Genomic DNA, 17,401 nt, shown 5'->3' on the forward strand with positions numbered 1-17,401 from the left:
CTTTTAGGGCAAATTAATACTATATCTTAATAAATCATAGTTCTTATAAAATGCCTCTATGCCTCCCCCCAATTTCTATGCCCAGGATAACAGATTAGCAAAATTTTTTGAAAAGTAAACAAAGATATCACGCTACGCTGATTTCTCCGCTAGGGGGAAAATGTGCTATCCTCTCCCAACATACATTTTAGCATCCTGTCTAATTTCCTATCATACGCACATCCCAGAAAATACTGTAGGTGGTTTTTATCAAGCACATTACATTATGTATTTCTCATGATCCAAGGTCCATCCATAATACTTCTGTCCAACGCATCTCTCAGTCAGAGAGAGGGGAGTAAGTAAGGAAGAAAAGAAAGGAGCTTCTCTTGGGGCAGAAAGAGAAAGGTAGAGCGGGCTACATCCCGTCTGGCTATGATATTTCACTTACATCATGGTCTGTGCATATAAATACGAAGAGTCATATGGCTTTACCCACCCTCCATGCTTTGACTTAGCATGAGTTAACCGTCTTTTTTTTTTTTTAAGATATTATTTATTTATTTATTTGACAGAGAGAGAGAGAGACAGCCAGCGAGAGAGGGAACACAGGCAGGGGGAGTGGGAGAGGAAGAAGCAGGCTCCCAGAGGAGGAGCCCAATGTGGGGCTCGATCCCAGGACCCTGGGATCATGACCTGAGCTGAAGGCAGACGCTTAACGACTGAGCCACCCAGACGCCCCTAAACCGTCTTTCTAAACACAGTGCTGTGTTTGGGTTTGGGAGGCCACAGGCACAATATAGAAAACACAGGAGTCAGAAATTAGATTCGAAAATGGTTTGGACAGAAACATGGCCTGGGAGGAGAAGCGAAAAGATCTTGGGGTTAGTTCCTCTCCAGAAGAATAAGCTAAAAGAAAACCTAGTAATTATTTGACTTGCGTTCCTTTGCCTGAGTACATTTAAGCCTCTGGTATTATTTTCCAAAGAGAAACGAACATGACTTAATAATTAGAGAAGAGACAGACTTCTCTTTGATTTATGATTCCTTGGCCAATTCCCAGCGCCCATCCCACAGCCAGCATCAGTGTCTCAGTTTCCCTCCCCACGAGATGCATCGGACAGGTGGCCTGGGGAATAAGATCCCCACTGGACAGGACAGTATACGGAGGCAGGACTCGGGAACGCCAGGCTGCTGCAGATACCAACGTGGTTTAGTCTTCTCTTTTGTGGACTCCATGTACTGCTTCCTTAATGTCTGTAACTGAATGTCTCCTATTCCTCCTGAACCGGACCTCTCCACTGAAAAATATACTCTCTGTTATATGCCTTCCATCCCTACTGTCCTATACTCATTTAGTGTTCCTCTACTTTATGCACATTTTTTAAGACTGGTGGTAGAATGCTTTGAATGGTCTTTGATTAGAAACTCAGTAAATGCAGGTATTTTATCTTAACTAGCCATGGACCTAAATATTGACAAAACTGAGAGTGGAAAGAAAAAAGCACACAAAAGCTTGGAATTTTCTGTGCAATGATGTCCACAAAAAAAGAAAGTCTTTTGGAGTTTTCCTACGCCTTCTTTTAACTAAAAATCCTGGTTCCCTAGCTCCCAGTGCAAAACACTGCTGATTTAAGACATTAAATGAGCTATACTGTCACACAAGATTTGTGGACATTTCACACTGTCTTTCAAATAATTTATCGCTAGTATACAGTTCAAGGGAAAAAAATGATTAAAATTTAGATTCACCATAAATTAAAAAGTGATTGCTTTGGTTGTAGCACATTAGAATATCAGAACACAGTAACTATTTATATTTTAAAATATGAAGCATCAATGCCAAGCAATATCTTTACATAACTCTTTGGTTTGATAGGATGGGCTTTGGTCTAAGACGGAATACATTGTAAGTAAAAAATATCACTATGGGGATATATATTTATATGATAAAATATTAGATACATATATCACAATAAGTGTTTTGAATGGACAAACTTGTAAATATATTTTTACTTCTGATTCAAAGAAAAATATTATTGCTATACTGGTACTATAATGGTGGGTTCTAACAACTATTTAGCAATAATAAAAATGCACAGGGGCGCCTGGGTGGCACAGCGGTTAAGCGTCTGCCTTTGGCTCAGGGCGTGATCCCGGCGTTCTGGGATCGAGCCCCACGTCAGGCTCCTCTGCTATGAGCCTGCTTCTTCCTCTCCCACTCCCCCTGCTTGTGTTCCCTCTCTCGCTGGCTGTCTCTATCTCTGTCAAATAAATAAATAAAATCTTTTAAAAAAAATAATAAAAATGCTCAGTTTTAAGATTGGTATTATCAACCATGCCCCTGATAGCCAGTATTTTGATTTCAAAAAAAATTGAAATCTGTTCTCATCCTAAACAAAATGTTACGTACTGTGGTCAAAACTACAAGGTGAGAGCTGACAAATTTATCATAAATTGCTAAGCCGTCTTGAATCTTCCACCATTAGTCACGACTCAATCCATAAACCATATCTTCAAACGTTTTCAGGACCCTGCTCTGAGACTACTCTTTTTCTTGAAGTATAACCTAAATTCTTCCAAAGGGAAGTTAAACTTTTCCTTAATAAAGATCATTTACAAGAACACAAATAGGTTTTACTCAGGGTGCCTGGGTGGCTCAGTCGGTTGAGTGTCTGACTCTTGATTTCGGCTCTGGTCATGATCTTGGGGTCATTGGATCGAGCCCCAAATCGGGCTCCTCACTTAGTACAGGGTCTGCTTGAGATTGTCTTTCTCCCCCTGCCTCTGCTCCTTCCACTTCTGCTCTCTCACTCGCTCTCTAAAATAAATAAATAAATCTTAAAAAAACAATAAAGTAGGCTTATTCTCCTATACTTTTAGAAAAACCCATATGAATTTTCTGTTTTTACAGGTCAAAAAACTGGTCAAATGTTAGCAATTTCATATAGTTCAACCTGATGTTATTCTAGACAGGTTTAATGTTCCTTATAAAAGTCATTTGTGAGACAGATATGTTGAAGTCAAATTTTCCTGGATTCCTTCATTAAGTTTCAAATAGAAAATGCTACTCTTTCAATAGCAGACGAAAGACAAAAATCCGATATTAAGCTATTTTCGAACCACAGAAGTCGTGTATTCGATGCCACAAATTTTCCGAGACAATATTTGATACTGAAACTCAATGTTTTACTGAACACATTCTTCTGGAAGCAGTTATAAGAATCTAAAAAGATTTACAAAACTGAAAATAATACCACTATTCTATTTTTTCTTTTTTTTTGCTTTTGGAAAATATTATCTGTTTTGGAATGCAGAGTTATTTGCTTTGAAAAATGTTTTTTTATGTTAACTACCATGGGTATGCTGTTATTTTTAAATGAATTAATGAATAAATAATTTTTAACCCCAGTTTTAATATCTAATATGGTAAATATCAATGGATATAACCCACAAAAGTCAAAGCTCTGTGGAGTTTTCAATAATTTTTAAGAGTGTAAAATGTCTCTGGGACCAAAAAGTTTGAGAACCACTGGATTAATTAAAAAGATAAATCAGAAAAAGAGAAGGGAAACAATAGACACAAGACGCTTTATAAATCATACTATTTATTCGGTCCTGACGGAACCTCGCCTAGACCTGCTTCTAATAAGGGAGTGTCTGACTGGCAGACTATCTGAGGACCTCATCTCATTACTCACCTGGGGTGGGGTGAGGAGGGGAGTCTGGGGTGAACACAGAGATTTCCATCGGCATACGCGTCTGACGCCGTGTAATGTTTTACCGCTCACAGGTGCTGCAGAGAAAGCTCTGAGCAAGAACAATGCTAGAGATGAACACAGCACGGCAACAGGTACTCTCCTGCATGACTCATTGATTTTAGATATAATTTCAAGGGTCATCAGGCTTTTTTTTCCTTATCATAACAATCTGGAGAGATTAAGAAAAACAGAGGTGTTTTACTCTCAGCTTACAGATAGGGAAACAAAGACGGTTTCAGGGTTTCACCCGGAGGCACGCAGATGGTGTTGGGGCAGGCTATGGAATTTAAGGAACTTGCTTCCAAGCACAGGCCTTTACCTACTAGGTCTGCGTCTGTCAAACTGCTGTTTTAGCACTAGAAATTTTTTTTTTTAAGTGAACCCTTACCCAGAAGCCCATGATAGAGCACAAGAAAGAGAGCTGCTGCAGGGGAAGGGGGAACCGCCACCTAAACTCCCACCCACCCATTTCATTTCCCTTTTGCCAGTTCTTTCCCTCTGCTTTCCCTGTCCCTGTCCTTCTCCCCGTCTCAGGACACCAGGCTACCCAAGACCTTCTCCTGTTCATTTTTCCCTTTATGCCAAGATCCTGTCTCCATCACTCTGCCTTCCTAGCCATCTACTCAAAGACATTTACCTCGTTTCTTCAAATATGCATGTATTCTCATAAGATATGAAGCAGTGGGGTTTGTGCTTATGTGTTTAAGTCACACGAATAGTGTCATGCTACGAGCCATGTTCTGTTTCTTACTTTTGTCCTATTAATGCTATTCTTAAAAATCGACCCAGACTTTTAGTTTTTAGTTCTGTATCTGTCTGGTTCCTTTGTATGCACCTATGGTTCTATAAAATATATATGAACATGCCATATTTTACTTATCTATTTTATTGATTAATCTAACACTCCATCTAAAAAAAAAACCACCTCAAGTCTTTTTTGACCTATCACCTTGGGGTCAAGAGAGAGAATTTCCTTGAGAGAGTCTGGGGTTGTTGGGTGTGCACAGACGTAATCTCACCGAATGCTGCCCAGCGGCCCTGCAGAACGGCCCTCCCACCACAGATCAAGAGGGTTCCTCACTGTTCACGCAAACTTGCCTTCTTCTCCTAATATTCCACACGCTGTTCAGTGTTAGGTGTCATCTCATTATTGTCCTAATTAACATTTCTCTGATAACTACTGATATCAAGCATTTCTTCACACGTCTGTCAGATTTGGAGTTTTCTTGCCTGTGAAATTGTGTCCAACTCCTGTACATTTGCTTAGTGGATCGTATGTCTTTTTCCTGGGGATTTCCAGCTTCCTTTTCTACTGTAAATATGAATTCCTTCTAAGTTTTAGATGTTTCAAATATCTTGGCCCAGTGTGTGGACTTCCTTTATGGTATCTTTCATTCAGTCGGAATCTCTTCATCTTGATATTGTCCCATTTCTCTCTCTCTCTTTCTCTATTTTTTTAACTTTTGGATTCTTACTTTTGAATCTTGTGTGAGAAATTATTTTTGTTAGTCTGTAGGTCCCAAAGATATCCTCCTAGAATTTATGCTTTGTTTTACGGCTTGACCATTCACATTTACATCTTTAATTTACTTGGCATCCACCTAGCTATATGGTGTAAGGTAGGAATCCAGCTTCAATTTTCTGCATTTAATGAGCTAATTTCCTGAACACCAGCTGTCTATCCTTTCTTTGTGGGGCCTCATTTATCATGTATCATATATTTTCATCCAATCCATGTTTCTATGTTTAATTAGCAAATTTTATCCATTTACTGTGACATTCGAACATTTCTCCTCTGTTATTTCATATTTTTGTCATGTTTATTTTTTATTATTTTGGAGGTTTCCTTTTTATTTTCTGTCCCCTTTATATCCGCTACTACAAAATTTCTTCCTAGCCTTGAAATCTTGCATTCCCTTTCTATTCTGGTCATTGGTCATCCTATCATGTTTATCTTTCTCTAGTAATTTCTCGGATGTATCTATATCCTTACCTCCTCCCCTTAAAATAAGACATACACTGGTCTCCTCCTTCCACTTTAAAATGGCACGCCTAGATTTTTAATTCTGTATTGCTCAGACATTATCTTTGTTTGCTTTCTTTGTCACGCCTTTTTAAAGATAAAACTAGCAGTTAGTAACCTATTCATTCATACTCTTCCTTTCCACTTAATCTTGTTGCTGCCTCCTGTATTTATTTCTCTTATTGGAGTACAAAGAACTTCTTTGTGTGATAGACTTTCAGATTTCTTGTATGCATGAGAATATATTATTTATACCTTTACATTTAAATGAGAGTTTAACTGGATTTTTTAAATGTAGTTTTAAGAATTATTTGACTTCAACATTTTAAAATTAAGGACTCCTTTGTCTTTGTGTCCCTTTATTTAGGTCTATTACTTGCCACCGAAAGCCTAACTGACCTACAGCGACAGGAGGAAACAAAGGGCAGGGAAGCCTGGGTGGAAGGGCACAGCACACAGGGAGTAAGGTGCACAGACTCCAGAAACACAGACACATGGATTTGAGTTGAACATGACACAGCACTACCAGAAGAGAATAAAAAAAAAAAAAAAATCCACAAACTAGGGTAGTGACCCAGGTTTGTTAACACAGGAAAAATAAATCCCCCAGTTTTTCAATATGTTATGATAATCCATGAATCGTTTCACTACATTCATGAGTCGCATCCAAGAATCCACTTAAATTTCAGGAGCTGATGGCCAGATCCGAGTGTTTCACAGGACTTCCTACACCTAGCGATTTTATGGCGAAAAGAAACTGAAAAAATATACATACAAAAGTTAAGGAAGGTTTCACCATGGGTTCATTATTTAGTCAATAAATAAGAATTCTGATGTTTTGTTGCGTGGCACAAAAATGTCGATACCAGCTTTTCACCGAAGATCATACTGTTATCATTTTCAGATGTTCGGGTTTGATTCCATGCTCTCTGATATTACCCCGGCACCTCCTGGTTTGTTTTTGCTTGCATTTGCCTGTTTCATCTTTGCTTATCCTTTTCTTTTCAACCTTAGTCTCTTAGATATAGATGTGTCTTTTATATGTCAACATGTCAAGAACCACGTTAGAATCTGTGAATACAGTGATGAACACACTAGACACATGTCCACCCTCACGGACCCTACATTCTCCGGGGACAGCAGACATGAAAGCAGGCACCACTCCACACCCAGAAACCAGCACGCTGTATGGCACAGGAGAAGAGAGGAATACATACACATTGACCACATGAACTTACTTTTTAAAAATCAATTACTAAGGAGTTGAAACTTACATCCACACAAAAACATGCACGTGGATGTTTGTAGCAGCTTTATTCTTAACTACCAAAACTCAGAAGCAGCCCATATGTCTTCAGGAACAGAGTTCATGAATAAACTGTGGTATAACAAGACAACGGAATATTATTCAGCACTAAGAAGAAATGAGCTATCGAGCCATGAGAAAAACATGGAGTAAAATTAATGCATATTACTAAGTGAAGGAAATCAGTCCGAAAAGCCTGCATATTGTATCGTTTCAACTACATGACATCCTGGAAAAGACAAAACTGTGAAGACAGTGAAAAGACCAGTGGTTGGGGATGGGCCAGCAGGTGGAAGGGATGAGCAGGCAAAGCACAGAGGATTTTTGGGTCTGTGAAAATACTGCTCTCGATGCTACTGTGATGGTGGAGACAAGGCATCACACGTGTGTCCAAACCCACAGGACGTACAACATCAAGAGTGGGCCAAAATTAACCTATGAACTTTGGGAGCTAATGATGGGTCAGCGTAGGTTCACTGACTGTCACAAAGCTATCACTCTGGTGGGATGTTGATAGTGGAAGGGCTTATGCATGTGTACGGACAGGGAGTTTATGAAAAATCTCTGTACCTTCCTGTCAGTTTTTTTGTAAACCAAAAGCTATTCTTTCTAAAAAAGTGAAGTCTTAATAAAACAAACAAACAAACAAAAACTAGCTAATCAGAATCTTGCTAAATTCTTTAAGGGGAATTACACAAAGCTAAAGGAACATTTAAAAGAGAGATCTAACCTAGGGATGAGACTATTCCCCTAATAAGCGGTTCTTGCTCAAGGATGCCAGACAATTAATCAAGAAAAGAATATTCCAGAAAAAGGAAATAGAATTTTTTTCTATTTTAATTTGGCTATATTTTCTAGTTTGGTATAGAGAGTAACATTCATAAAGCACATAAATACAAAAGGCAGAACAAGTGTTATAAATAAAAATTTCTGGCTGCGAGGAGGGCATATAATAAGCAAAACGAGGCAAGGGTAGGCAATTAGGAAGTGCCTTTAATGGATTGATTGTATAAACATAAAATGAATAAATAGAGGTTTATAAACAAAGGAGATGATCTTTTCATCATCTCTAAAATGAGATTTCTACTTTTTGAGTTGCTATGAAAATTAGAGAATGATTAAACTGATTTAAATCCAGTCTCAAACAAGGCAATAATCACATTAAAAAAAATAAAGAACTTAGTACAGCGCCTACCATACACTAGGCATTCAATAAAAGATTGTTGTTGTTTGTTGTTATTATAAGTAGATACGTTAAAATGTAGTTTCTCCTATAAGATGTGGTAATATCTATCTGTAAGATTCTTTGGAGAACTGAATTTTAAAATGTGTGCAAAGCATATATTTCTGTGTTTAGAATTTAGTGGGCATCAAAAGGTTCACATTTCATAGATAAAAGTACATAAATAGATTTTAGGTAGGTAGGTCTATAGATAGTCTCAGATATCGGTAGCAGAAGGAAATTTAATGGGATGGGGAGACAAGTTGACATGCATTTGAGAATGTAAGGTGTTTCCGGCAAAGCTTCCAGAAGAAACAAGGAGGCATCAAAATGAGAAGAAAGAGAATGAGCAAGTAAAGGGGAACTAGAGTGTTCACAGGAAGGACTCCCCAGAAACAGAGACGCTGTCACCCTAACAGAGACACAGGGCTTCTCAGAGCTTAAAAATCAAAAACCAAGGGGTTTCATAATTTGATACTGAAGCCAGGGAATTAACAGAAATAAGGTAAAATTTAGTTACCTATATTATTATCCCCAGACTAAAAAAGATCTCGAGTTCATGAAGAGAGTGAACTGTCCACTTAGCATAGCCGCCGAAAACTGTGATTGTGTCTCCAACCTCAATTCACGAGAACACCTCTGGGTGTCATGTATTGGACATTTTACCCTCGAAAAATGAGGCAAACTCTCCATACCTTTTCAGGTTGGCCATTAGTATCAAGATGAATAGAGGGTTTTTACAGCTCAAAAATTAGGACTTTCAAGGTTTATAAAGGTAAAGCACAAGAGACATCAAAGAGGAGAAAAATGAAGAAATAATTAAGCTGCTAGCCTGAATGTCTTCTTAGTATTTCTTATGAGGATAAAGAGAGTAGAGGAAAAACCAGGAGGAATAATCTGTTACTGAAGCCCCTTGATAGATTTACTGGTGGGAGCTTGGAAAAAAAGGAAGAAGTGGTATGTCTCAATAGAAAAGGTGGTAAACCCTTCAACTAAATGTTCCTATAATCAGTTCTTATTGAAAAGGTAAATCAGATGGGCTTCCTGAAGCAAGCAATAAATACCGTCAAGTGCACAAACATCGTGGAATTATGAATAAAAATCTGAGTAGGAGTGTCTTTTTATTGCAATGTCTCTATGGGAGAACACGAGAGATAAAGCAAAACGGGTTGGATACCATAAGCCTCTTAAAACGATTGCTTAGGGTTTGCTGCACACATATACTGAGGAAATAAAATGCTTCTTGGATTTTATTGGTTCAATCTATCCAGGATCATAAGTATGTAATCAGGTATGTTTCAGGATATTACATTTTCAAATAGCATCCTTATTTCATTTGCCTAATCCCTGATTGCCCTCCAAATCAATTATCTGCACCTGACTTGGGCAATAAATAACCTCATGTTTTCTTCTTGTATTCTGTAAACAAGATAACAAAGGAAACGACTTGGAACCATCAATTAAATATTAACTAAACATTTCAAAAGTAAAGAGGTTTGTTTAATGCGAACACCATCCTTCCCCGGAAGCAGCATATATTCAAAAAAGCAAGAGTATATCCAAATTCAAAATAAGTTCTATGAGAGTAGCCTGCTAAGGTAATTATCAAGATGACTCAGGGATCAATCCCACTTTCAAAAATATATTCAAATGAAAAGACATTCTCACCCTAAATCAGGTGCGGCATTGTCCCAATTTTCCATTTTACCCCAAGCACCAGAAACCTGGTAAGAAATGGATTATAAAATGAATAAAAAAGTGAATAAAAGTGTACATGTACGTTTGATATCTTATAAAGAGGGTTGCTTGAACTTGATCACAGGGTGCAGTTAAAGAGCAAAAAAATTGTCATAAATCCTGTGTGTTTACTTAGGTTGAGTTTTAATAATATTACTTACATTTTCCTGATGCAAAAAATCCCACGTATTGAACAAACATTTGCAGGCATGTCTGCTATATGTTAGGGACTGTAACATTAGATATAAAAAAGAAAAAGGTAAAATTCAGTTTCTACTGTCCAAAAAAAAAGAAAACCACAGGCCCAGAATGGCCTCACGTAAGCCAAGTCACCAAATCTGGACTTAATGCCCAAGCTACTTTCAATTTCAACCTTCCCTACCAGTCTTACCTGGTCAGTCAGGAATTTTCCGCTCAGCTCCAATGAGGTAATCTGTTACATGGGCCTTCTCTATCCCCCAAAGGAAGATGAGGTCATCTGTATATTAAGAACCCCTATCCTTTTTTCTCTTTTGCTAATAACTTCCTTGCCTCACCTTCCTTCTCGTAAAAACCTTGCATTTTGTGCAACTCCCTTCAGCTTTCCTCTACTTGCTAGATGGGATGCTGCCTGAATCACAAAGCACTTAATAGAGCCAATCAGATCTTCGAATTTACTTGACTGAATTTGGTTTTTTTAAAATTACCCTTGACATGGGGCGCCTGGGTGGCACAGCGGTTGAGCGTCTGCCTTCGGCTCAGGGCGTGATCCCGGCGTTATGGGATCGAGCCCCACATCAGGCTCCTCCGCTATGAGCCTGCTTCTTCCTCTCCCACTCCCCCTGCTTGTGTTCCCTCTCTCGCTGGCTCTCTCTCTCTCTGTCGAATCAATAAATAAAATCTTTTAAAAAAATTAATAAAATAAAATAAAATAAAATTACCCCTGACAAATAGATCAGTAAGGAATTACATTCAGCTACCAATAACAGAGAGGTACCTGAAGTGAGGGAGAGCCCAAAGATGGTATAGTGGTTTCTGAAGTTACAAGGGACTCTGGTTTCTTTGATCCTTTCCCTTTACTATCCTTAATCCTCAAGATCTCAATCTAGATGTTGGAGCTCTAGCAAGAAGGAGATATTGGCAACAAGACCCCCCCCTCCCTATTTAAGGAACTGTCCTCTCTACCCCCTACAACCACTACCATTTGAAACGGCCCACACCTAGCTCCAAGGAAACCTGAGAATCTTTTTATTAAAAAGAGGAGAACAGATATTGGGTAGGCAATGAAAAGTCTCTGCCGTAACTAACAAAAACATCATTAACAATATGACATGCTGCGTACGTTAGTGCGGGCTTTTCAGCGGCAAGTTTTATGAGAAGTTGGTTGAGTGCAGGAATCCTCGGTAGAAAAATTAACATACATCCTGAAGTGATCAAGGAGCCAGTTATACTTGGGGAATGTAAAGAATGTTAGTTAGCGTGGTCGAAGAGTTAGAACGCTTGGGAAAGTGGTAGATGAGGCAAAGTCCGGTCATCCTTTTACAGACAAAATAGCACCAAGGTTAAATCTCAGACTCTGGTGTCCAAATGCCTGCATGACCTTGAGAAATGCCTGCATGACCTTGAGAAATGAGTGAACTGCTTTGTGCCTCATATGTGAAATGGGGATAATAACCATACCCACTCTCATCGGGTTGTTAAGAGTATTAACAGATAAAACAGGAGAAACCCATAGAAAACAGACTAAAATATAATCACTGCTCAAGAAGTAATACCTACTGCTAGCCGTCTGCGAACCGTCTTCAATGTCTCCGAGTACGGGACAGCAATGTCATCAACCAGGCGATTCTGACTCACCAAAGGCTCTGGCTAATGGGATGTGTTTCTTAAGAAGATGACATTGTCTGGTGTGGTAAGATTTAAACTGTTGTCAAGGAGGTTCCCAGGACATTTCATGTGAAACATGAGATTCTGAACTAAGTCAAGGAGATTGGCTACATTTTAGATTTTTGATAATATTGCCAAACTGCTTGTTGGAATACCAACAATTTCAACTACCACCAAAATGTGAGTGACAGCTCGCAAAACTTAACGAGTATGTTCGTCTTTTTCCCTGAAAGTTTGCCAATTTATTAAGTGAAATGATGTGCTTATTTTATTATTTGAAATTCTTTTTTCATATTTTTTTCATAAGTTTATTAGCTTTGTAGTACCAGTGTATGCTTATCAGTTTAGATCATTGTCCACTTATATATTAAAACCAATGCTCCTCCTACTGTTTCAACGAGCACTTCATACACAAATGTCTTTAACCACTCACATGCTCTATCAGTTTCCAAGATTAAAGGCTGCATGGGGGAAAGGTCAAAAGAGGACCTCCCCTGATTTAATTATTAATATACCAAAAAAGAGGCAGGAGGCAGAAGACTTTCTGAGGAAGAATGGTATTATGGGAAAAGCCATGTAAACCCTCCTCCCAAAAGTCAATGATATTTTTAGTAAATTCTACAGAGTTCCAAAATATTTTAAAGAGTATATTTATGGAGGGAATATGAACACTTGCTGAGTCCGGCTTTGAGGTCTGTAGGGAGTAAAATCAGAATTTTCTCATAGAGAAACCAATCATAGGTTACCTTGTTAAGGTTATTCTCATGCATTTTATATAATTGATGTCATTGTAAATTGAAATATTTTCCATTATGGTTTCTAAGTGGTTATTTCTGGCATATAGGCAAGCAGTTCTATATAATTTTAATGTATTCTTAGAAATCCTGAGTTTTTCAGTTGATTGTCTTGAGTGTAATGATGATTTTCACAATTATAATTATTGATTCTGCTAAATCAATTATGGGGTATTATTTAGATAACTAAGGATCAAAAAAAGAAGAGTGTTTTATCAAGAAATTCATTAATTATTAGACCAGAGTTTTAGTACTTTTATTCTCCTTGAAATATTAATGCCTTATGTCAACTTAGAGTTAAAATGAGGCTTCTGAGAGCTGTCATTATTACTGTGAATGGCCACATATCTTTGTAACATTTACTCACAAACAAATTTTATTAAATCTATTTAGTATACAAAATACACGCCAGATTGGAAAACTTGCCGGGGGAAGCTGAGATAAGATACCAAGAGCAGGAATTAAAAAGCTAGTTTCTCTACTCACAACACATCTGTCACCAAACATATGAGGTTTTTTTTTTTGTCCCCTCGTATTAAACCATCCTGACACTAAGTACACTCAGCACAGACCCACCAGTAAGAGCTCAGTTCCACAAGCTCTCCCCTGACCTCAGAGGACAATCACAAATCCCAAATTATCATGTGTATTTCTGACAAGCCAGCCCTAGATTGGGTGCTTCCCCGACCCCCTCCTTGGGTTTGATAATTTGCTAGAACAGCCCACAGAATTCAGGAAAGCACTTTAATCACTACTGCTCATTTATTATAAAGAATATAATTCCAGAACAGCCAAATGGAAGCTATGCATAGCGCAGGGTATGTGGGAAGGGGCACAGAGCTCCCATGTCCTCTCTGGGGAGGCACACCACCCTCCCAGCACCCAGTGTGCTCACCCACCCCAAAGCTCTCCAAACCTCTTTAGTTAGGGCTTTCATGGAGACTTTGTTACATAGGCAAGATTGATTAAATCATTGGCTATTGATAATCCACTCAACCTCCAGTTCCTCTCCCCTCCCTGGAGGTATGGATGGGGGCTGAAAGTTCCAACCCTCTAATCACAAAGGTGGTTGCCCTGGCAACCGGCTCCCTATCCTTAGGGTATTTCCAAAAGTTCTTTTAAATCTGAAGTCAGGTGCGGTAGAAAGGGGCTTGTTACAAATAACAGAAGAGGCTCCTTCCACTTTTAAGCTCCAAAACTGTGTCAGTTGTCAGGGACAAATGTTAAAACAAAAGATGTTCCTATTGTTCTTGTCACTTAGAAATTACAAAGATTGGGGGCGCCTGGGTGGTATAGTCAGTTAAGCTTCCAACTCATGGTTTTGGCTCAGGTTGTGACCTCAGGGTTATGAGATCCAACCCCACGTCGGGCTCCGAGCTCAGCACAGAGTCTGCTTAAGATTCTCCCTCTCCATCTGCCCTCCCCCCAAAATAAGTTTAAAAAAAAATCTTTTAAAAAAATTACAAAAATTTTAGGAGCTCTGGCCCAAGAACATGGGATAAAGACCAAAATAGATGTTTCTTATTATATCACAATCTCACAGGACTAAAACTTAAACATAATAGGTTGAACCTTATGCAATATGCATTGTTCTGGTCCAATTAAATGCCCATCCTCAGAAACAAGGAAATAAAAACTGGAAAACAGTTTTAACAGAAATATGATGTGGCCAAAAAGAACATGTGCACTCTGACATACTGTGATGAAAAATACTTAAATCATTTGAGGGCACCTGGGTGGCTCAGTCGGTTAAATGTCTGCTTTTGGCTCAGGTCATGATCCCGGGGTCCTGGGATCAAGTCCTGCATCAGGATCCCTGCTCAGTGGGGAGTCTGCTTCTTCCTCTGCCCCTCCCTCCCCTACTCATGCTCAACCTCTCTCTCTCACACACACACACTAATAAATAAAATCTTTTAAAAAATAAAAATAAAAACACTTAAATCATTTGAAAGAATGATATATACATTTTTTTGTTTAAAAGAACTTTTCTCACTATATATGGTTAAAAAAAACAGGTAACTAAGCAATATGTGTAATTCCAACCATGTGTTCACATGTTAACAGAGATTATCTCTAATTAGAGATTCACAAGTAATGGCCTTTTCTTTCTTTTTGTTCACTTAGATTTTCCGAACTTTTGACAATAAACCTCTGTAACTTTGAACTCAGGAAAAAAATTAAAGAAAACCTACCACAGTGCCCCTTTTCAGTTTCTATAATTCCATATTACAGCGAAAAATTTACTTCTTTAAAGATTTTATTTGAGAGAGGAAGAGAGAGAGAGAGAGCATGAGCAGTGGGGAGGGGCAGAAGGAGAGGGAGAAGCAGACTTTTTGCTGAATAGGGAGCCTGGCGCCGAGCTCAATCCCACGATCCCAGGACCTGAGCTGAAGGCAGATGCTTACCCAACTGAGCCACCTAGGCGCCCTGGTATTATAGGAAGAAATTCAGATAGATTTAAGATAAAAATAAGTTAGACCAGCTAGGTAAGAATTTCTTAACAGAGAAGCACCAGATATTTTGATAAAACATGATCATTGTTACGATTGCATAATATTTTTCAGTGAGCCTCAGATCTTGAGAAAATGGGATTCCTCATGGGAGAATCTTCATGTTCTTTTTCATCCTGGCTCAGGCAGAAAGTTTACCAGACTTGCTTTTTTTTGCAGTTTTCTTGACAATTTACTGACAATTCAAGATGGGACCGGGAGGAATGGAGTTCAACGAAAAAAAGCAGAAATTGTGTGTGTGTGTGTGTGTGTGTGTGTGTGTGTGTTCAAGGTATGAGTCGTCTCTTGCTTCATTTCAAATCAGTTTCTTATCTAAAATCAAATTCCTTTTGTGGTCTTTAACTATTTCTCAAATATCGTGTCTCTGTGTTTTTAAATTCATGTATAGCTTAAAGATTTGTTTGAGCTTCTCCATTGTCCTAGCAGGAAAATGTGACGTGACTTTATCAATAAATAAAATTTTTAATTTTTTTTATTCATTTATTAAAATATCTTTAAAAAGTAACTTTTCCCTTTTGATAGAGTCTCACGGACCTAAGATAAAACTTCTAACACATTCTTATTCCTGTCTCATTTTTCACTGAAATATAGAACTTCGTATAACATATATCAATCCACTAAACATAGAATAGTCAAGTAAAAGAGGAAATCTCATTAATCCCATTACTCTTTCGTTTCTCTGTCCTGTTACTTTGGTTACATCCTGGATGCTGACGTAAGATGCCTCCTGGCATCCATCTTGGAACGCAGGTTGGCTCTTGCTGAGATATTCGTATGTGCAGTTGTGGTGGGACGTTATTTTCATATACTGTCACTGCATTTAACCAAAAGTGACTGAGCATTCAGGTCGAATTTTGTGGAAAACAAGACCATGGCGGACTTCGAAAATGAACATCAGCCTTGCAGGTGCTAAATTAACTAAAGCTGGAGGCCGGGAGACTGAGGTGGTTCTAAACCCGGACAGTAGCCTGCTGGAGCAAACCAACACCAAAGCCTAACATGCCTCAAGGTTAAGAAATCAAAACCTAAAGACAACCTGTCACAAACAGCCAACCTGGCTTCCCCAAACAAGGCACATGCCTAAACTGGAGCCACCTCAGTATGTTCTCGCTTTGTTTCCGCCTCTTCTCTTCCCGAGTCTTTCCCCCAGCTGCTGTCAGCAAAGCACCCCCGGCCACCGCAGTTCGGTGCTGGCCCATTGGAATCAATTTTTGCTCCAGTAAACTCAATTTTTTTTAAACATATCTCAGTTTATCTTTTAACACAGATAAAAGTCAACTTCTACCATTCCTATCAGCTACAGCATGAGTTAACATGGCACTTTTTTGGAAGAATGACCGTAATCAAATCTTTATTTTTGTAACTGTATAAATGTGATCCAAATGTGTCCACCACTAGTTTTTCAAAAAGAAACATTCTATAAATAAGTAAACTGCATCTGCTCACTGATGCATGTATGGACTCCCTCGATGTCTCATTGGGCTTAATTATAGACCATTCACAGTAATACATTTTCGGTGTAAAGTGTAACATAATGTTAAGCCATTTTAGCTTTTGCACATACATGTTGTACTTCTGGCTGAAAGTGCAAAAGAAAAATACTTCACGAATCTGCATTTCATCCTTACACAAAGGTCATGCTAATCTGTGTACTGATCCAAATTTAGTACACACACTGGCAAGCAAGCCCAATATGGAACTTTCAATAAAAGTGAACTTTCCAATACTTCAAAACAATGCTACATTGTTATTTTGGGTGACGCAGTGGTCAACGTTCTCTGTCGCTACAATACACTTCAAATATTTCTGCTCCCTTCTCTGCATAAACATTCACTTATCTGGAAAACTTTGACTAATTAAATTGCTGGAGAGTATGCTTTGGCTCACCCACTTCGGATAAGTCCTGCATATCAAGGGCCTGTAGCTGACATTTCTGAGCCACAGATCTGTATTGACAATTACTCAATCTTTTTGAGAGACAAAGACCCAGTGTTCCATCCCGATTGGGTGAAGTTACTGTCCCTGCTTGGCTAATGGGAATTTATTTGCTCCGAATCCAAAAGGTCCCTGAATTTGAGATAGGGAAGCCTAAAGGGACTCCATTGTAAAAGGCTCTGTCTGTGCCATTTTTCCTCTAGCCCTCATTTCTGAATAAGCCAAAGAAGCTATATTCCCACTGCAAGGGGAAAGCAAAAAAGTGAAT

At 38.6% G+C, this 17,401-nt stretch overlaps 1 pseudogene; it reads right to left on the minus strand.

Annotated features, from left to right (window-relative positions):
• Positions 1-16,785: 16,785 nt before the first annotated feature.
• LOC121100254 lies at positions 16,786-16,886 on the minus strand (annotated as a pseudogene).
• Between the last annotated feature and the right edge of the window lie 515 nt (positions 16,887-17,401).

The sequence above is a fragment of the Ursus maritimus genome, unplaced genomic scaffold (genome assembly GCF_017311325.1).
Source record: "Ursus maritimus isolate PB19 unplaced genomic scaffold, ASM1731132v1 scaffold_35, whole genome shotgun sequence".
Lineage (NCBI taxonomy): Eukaryota > Metazoa > Chordata > Mammalia > Carnivora > Ursidae > Ursus > Ursus maritimus.